Consider the following 6,332-nt stretch of genomic DNA (forward strand, 5'->3'; position numbering starts at 1 on the left):
TACCTGATCAAATTTGATTGGTAGACATACTGTTGAAGTTGTGTTAACAACTTTACAATTTGGGGATAAAAAAGTTAAGAACCCTGCATCGTGGACTGAGTTGTTCCATAATTTGTTAGGACTATTTAATAAACTTAGGTATCAATGAGTTTTTTTTAATAGAATAGTTATCCTATTAACTTAGGTATCAATGAGTTGTTCCATTTTTCTAGTTCAAAATGCCTTCGTCTTTGAGGGATTCCCTATTCTACACGAATGGAAATTTTGTACAAAATTCGCATACAAATAATGCGGCTTTTTGGGGGTTATATTAATTTCAAACTAAAACGCCCAATGTTATGACTTATACTTTGAAAAATGGAATTACTTACACCACATCATTTTGGATGAGTTTTATGTGTGAAAATTGTGTTTTTAAATCATTTTTAATGTGTTGATGATTAGTTTTGAGAATTATTTGGGTATATACACAAAAAGACCTCGTGGTTCAGCATCTGTATATGGGACGATCACCTCCTGTGTTCACAGAAATGAGGATTCTTCATCAAACCATTGATGACGACCACTTGATATGTAATACTATCTTAGTCATGGTGGATTCATGTCAATAATGTATTACTTCTAGTCATAATCTGTTTCGTAGCCAGAATAATAGTTGAAATTCATTAAATGCAGGTTTTGGAGTTGGGAATGAATTTTCGGACCGCAGATGATATGAGTGCAATACTTGCTGTGAAATTAAGTAAGAGATAGGGTTTTGGAATGCGGGCAAAGTTGCATTTGATGGGCATGCATGTTGAAGGGAAGGTAATAAATTACTGTTAAATTTAAGTTTTACTTTTATATCACACATCTATAATGAGTTATCCTTTGTTATACTGTTCTTAATTTCATGTTTTCTCTCTGTATCTGAAATGTGTAATGTAGAGTACATAATCGATCTAGAATGTTTTGTAATGATTTTTAAAATTGGAATAGTTGTCATGTGCCATTGATTGCGAAAAAATGACTAATGCTTAGTAATTTCTTCTTGCATTTAACAGAAAATGTCTTTCTTTATCTTTTCTAGGTCTTGATTGGGGTAAAGTTCCATCGTCGCTGGCCTTTCCTTAGCCGTTTGAGAGTATGCTTTGTCAAGCCACCATATTTTCAGATGACAGTGAAACCTATTTTCACTCATGGGCTTGATGTTACAGAACTTCAAGGGATTGCTGGATGGTTGGTAAGTTATTGTCATGTTTCATGTGCAACAATTACTTCGACACGTCTCTCTCATTATCTCTTACTAATTTCTTTTTATTATTAAATCTTTCTTGTTGATTAGGATAAGATTCTCGCTGTTGCGTTTGAGCAGACACTAGTTGAGGTGAATTTCTCTAGACTTTGATACTCCCTTGTAGTGTTTTACTGTTTTCCTTATTCCATTGAGACAGTTTGGGTTCTCTTTTTGTATTTTCTCAAAGACATTAGCAGTTGATTATTTAGTTATATAGACTTTTGATTCTAAGTCTTCACAATATTTGCAGCCCAATATGTTGGTCGTTGACATGGAGAAATTCGTTTCGCCACAGCAAGGTAATTTTTGTGAAGAAAGAAATTAGGATTAGGCTCATTGCTTCTCAATTACTTAAAATATTAATATAACTCAACAGCTATGTTGCTTCAGTATTCAGAATAGCATAGGATCTCATTAATTATAACTTAACAACTATGTTTCTTTTTCCCCTTTCATTGGACTTTATTTTTTTTTCAATTTCAATTTTTGGGATAAGAAATGCAATCAATAAGCAATTAAAGATTATGGAAGGGACATTAATATATGGAACTCTAGTAATGGAGAGAATCTAAATGTGAAAGATCTGTTTCATCATGTATGATATTTAACTTGGATGTAGAATTATACCTTTGGTCGGATTAGAGGAGAAATGTATGAAATTATAATTTTATTTAAATTTACAAAAAAATTATAGTAGTTATTAAAAATAGCTCTAACAGATTCTTTAAAAAAGCTTAAATTAGGAATTTTGGTAGTGTAGGCGAGCCTATGAATCCTAGCGCATGGAGGTTACGAGCTCTACTTTTGTTGCTGGATTACATTTTTTGAACACAAGAAGTATGACACATTTTTTTTTTCATTTTAACAGGTGGTTTTTCAATATAGTTGGAGACTCAAGATGCCCCATATCTGACACTTGGTGGAAAACAAAGACAAGTGGCTTTATGGTAGGTTTTTCCCTCCATTTTTCTCGGTATATCTGTTGGCTCTTGAAACAATTTCTTTTCTATATATTACTATGTTCTAGAGTCGATAAAATACATATGAGGAACTACTGAACTCAATCACTTGCTGCAATGAAATTATAATCTGGGAATTGACTCAATGATCGTATCATAGATTTTAAGTTCAAAACCCGTGCTCTGTCTCAATTTGACCGAAATAGATCTACTAATTCTTTGGTTCTGAGTAGTAAGACAGATCTTGAACTAAAAATACACCCTAAAAGCTAAAAAAAAAAAAAAAAGGTTTTATTTCTCATCTGGGCTGACAACTATTGTAATTGCAACACAATTCCCCCTGTTGCTTGCAGATTACTCCTTAGACATGTGTTCGTCAAATGTATGGGCATTTGTATAACATGCATACAGAAACCCAAGGGAACAAGGACAAACTACTATACTTGGGGATCCCAAATCCTATTATCTTTTGATTTTGGGTTCAATTTAATGAATGGTTTTGGATGGAATTTACCTCTGTTAGTTTAATAAATGGGTTTTTTTTTAATTAAAAAAAATTATTTATAGATTTATCTTGAAAGAATAACTAAAAGAGTGGTTTCCATTGGAAGAAAGTCGACCAATATATTGTGTGTATGTGTGTGTGTGAATGCAGTCTCATCTAGGTTGGGATGAGTTTGGAAGGAATATCTAAAATTTATGGGATAGCTAATTTGCAAGAAAAAATTGTGGTGGGCAATTGCTAAATTAAATGATGCAAAACTACTTTCCATAATCAAAAGCAATGCATTTTCTTTCTGTTTATTTTTTGAATATTGATCAAAATTTGTGCGCGTAATCAGAATTTGAAGAGGGTGTCATGTTCCACTATGCTTACTTTAGCATATCAGAGCCTTGGAGTGGTTTATGGTGATCTCAGTACCTCATCTTTGTATGTTTACAAGACCACCTTCTCCGGGAGGTTGAGCTTTCACGAGGAAGATGAAGAGATTTATGGGGTGCTTTCCTTTATTTGCTGGACATTCACTGTCATTGCTCTCTTCAAATACATCTTCATTGTGATATCAGCCAATGACAACGGTGAAGGTACAGTTTGTTCTTTCGTGGTTTTGTTTACTAGTTGCTTGAAGACATATGAGCTTGGGTTGTTGTCCACTTGTTTTTTGTTGGTAAATATACAATATAGTGTTGAGAAGGAACTAAAAGGACAAAGTAACATATTAGGGCTTGTTTGGCAGTATTTACTTATTTTTATTTCTCATTTCAAGATGTTCTTTTGTTCTTTTGGGCTGATTTTTATTAATTTTTCCTTCTAGTAATACTTTACAAACAGAAATGAGAAGAATATGGTTGATTTGGCTCCTAGCAGTCCAAAATGATAATCAAAAGTGCTTATTTTCATTGTTTTGAGAGAAGATTCGACAAAAATTTACCATTTTTAACATTTCCTTTGAGATCACTTTCATTTCATTTTAGCAAATCTGCACATAACCACACATTTTTCTAATTTTTCTTTTTATTTTTTTCTTTTTCCTGCGACAAATTTGCCTTCATAGTTCAGGTTGTTCCTTTGCATTGTACTCCCTACTCTGTCGACATGCAAGACTTAGCATACTACCAAATCAACAATGATTAGATGAGATGCTGTTTGCATATGCTGTAGAAAGATCAGAAGAAACATGGTAGAGTTCATTTCTGAAGTCATTATTTCAGAAGAACCCAAAATTTTTCGAGGGGCTATTGATTTTTGTTTTGCTAGGAACGTGTATGGCGATCGGTGATAGTGTACTCACTCCTGCAATATCAGGTAGCTTGATCTGATGCAACCTCTTCGATACTGTTTACTTTGAGTCTTTTATGTCTCACTTGGACCTTTGAATTCCAACCATTCTTTGGGGTGTGATTGGATCTTAGAAGCTACTTCATTCACTTTTCCCTTTCCATTTCTTTTCTCTCCACAAATCCAAGATTCAAACACAACCTAATTCAACACTACAGGGTATGGGGTGTACACATAACTTTAGTAGCTTATCCTTATGCAATTGCATTCCATGTCGTTGAATAAGTTGTAAGTTCAACTAAAACCATTAAACTATCCATGTCATAGACATAGTACTTTCTTGTTTCTCGCATTATCTGATATCAATAATGGATGTGAACTCCCTAATTCAATAATTCAATTCAGTCAATCACCCTCCTCAAGAAAGGATAGGCTTGATATCAACAATGATTACACTTAAATAATATAATTATTTATTTGCTCAAAATCTTGTGTTTATGTAACCTATGCATAATACATGTAATTGAGCTCTACTTCTATCCTTCTGTATTTGACTTGCATAGTTGAAGATCTCTCAAAATTCTCTGAAGCAGACTGTTTGTTGGTGATTTTTCTCATGGAGATATATCTGTATCTAGAATCTGGATATAGCCAAGACCACAATTTAAGTTGAAATTACTTTTTGATGTGGTCAAATTGAATTTCTATTGATGGTTACCATATTCATGCAACACAAAAAATTTATGGTGGTAGAGTAAAGAATCTTGATCGAAGATTGTAGTATTAGGTGAAAAATTTTGTTGAAGTTCTTGCTGCTCAGCAAAGCCCAGAGAACCCCAATTGGTTCTAGGTAGTATACAATCTGAACTCTAAACCTTCCAGTCTTATGCTGTGTAGCAGCTTTTCATTTCTGTGAGATTCCATTTAAAGTTGACAATTTGTTTGTATACCATTAGTGCCGGCATTTTCTGTGCATTTGATAGATGAGTTATGCACATGCATTAGGATGAAAGTTTAATTGTGTCCTCTTTAATATGCCAGACCAAAATTACCAAGTTCAGATCATCCTGATAATTGAAATTAAATCATTCTTGATTTATCTTGCAATTGTCCTTAAGAATTGGACTAGTTCGATGAACACCATTTATGTTATTGCAAGTGTTAACTATTATGGTTTGATGCAAATATTTGTCAATCTATTGAGCGATCAGTAGTTATTTATTTGGTTTAGGCATGTGTAGACGTCCCCGAACGTCCTGGGAGGAAATCCCCCTCCGTTTTGTTCATTGGGTTCACTACAGTTCAGGACTCGAAGTCACGGTCTTGTATCTAATCTCGCTGAGTGTAATGCAAGACCGATGAATCATCAAAGAGTCCAAATTCGACAAATCATTTTTGAAAACAGATTTTTTGAAAGAAGTACCAAACATGGACTGCTTTGCCAGATACAGAGTCGCCACCTAAATATTTTATTTTGGGAAATTTTGGAAACCCTGACTCGTTGCCTAAGGCCACGTGTCCATCATCACCAAAGTTACCTCGGCTCGGGAACTTGGGTACGATTGGGGAAGGTCACTTCGTGAGCACCCCCGCTCGCCCGATCAAAGATCGGCCTCTAATAACCATGATATCTAGTTTTGAAAACATTATGCGTTCTTATTTCGATTATTAGCCTAGATTACTATGTGATGCGCACAGCATACAAGTATAGATTGGGTCGCTTGAATTGGAACAAAGCATCTCACGTTTGTTTTGAAAATGGTTTGATGGTGCTACCCGCAAGTAGGCTAAGACGTGGATTTGCCACCCTCGGATGGGCTTACAAAACATGATTTTGCCACTATCTAGTGGGCTTAAAACTCACAATTATTGAATTGTTCCAATCCAAATAATCCAACCTTCACCCACAGGCATTCAGGCAGGTATATCATATAAGCAAATAGCCTCAAGGTAAGCATGCTATCATGGCAGTCACTCACACGCATACAAGGATGCTAAAGTATAAAACTTACCGAGTACTCCAAGCCAAAACAGAAGCTATGTTAGAAATCTATGCATGATCCTAACTACACAGAAATGCCTAATGCAACACATGCAAAATGCAACTAAGATAGGCTCGGCTATTCTAAAGATGACATATGAAATGCTACAACTAACAAGTATTCAATTTGGAATCGAAATACAAATGTAGTTAGTATGATGCACCGAGCCCGGTGCATGCACGACAGATGAATGATGCAAACATGCTATCATGTTGTATGTTAATTGAAACATGCCCTAATCTAACCATCATAAGCTGGTAAATAAAAGGGAGAAA

General features: G+C 34.6%; 1 long non-coding RNA gene across 1 annotated transcript; it reads left to right on the plus strand.

Moving 5' to 3' along the window:
- Positions 1-1,086: 1,086 nt before the first annotated feature.
- LOC145796603 (uncharacterized) lies at positions 1,087-1,981 on the plus strand. Its single transcript, XR_014337084.1, has 3 exons — positions 1,087-1,222; positions 1,325-1,366; positions 1,527-1,981. It is a non-coding gene; the product is annotated as an uncharacterized LOC145796603 (long non-coding RNA).
- The last annotated feature ends 4,351 nt before the right edge of the window (positions 1,982-6,332 follow it).

The sequence above is a fragment of the Camellia sinensis genome, chromosome 8 (assembly GCF_055761805.1).
Source record: "Camellia sinensis isolate YWXY chromosome 8, ASM5576180v1, whole genome shotgun sequence".
In the NCBI taxonomy this organism is placed as follows: domain Eukaryota; kingdom Viridiplantae; phylum Streptophyta; class Magnoliopsida; order Ericales; family Theaceae; genus Camellia; species Camellia sinensis.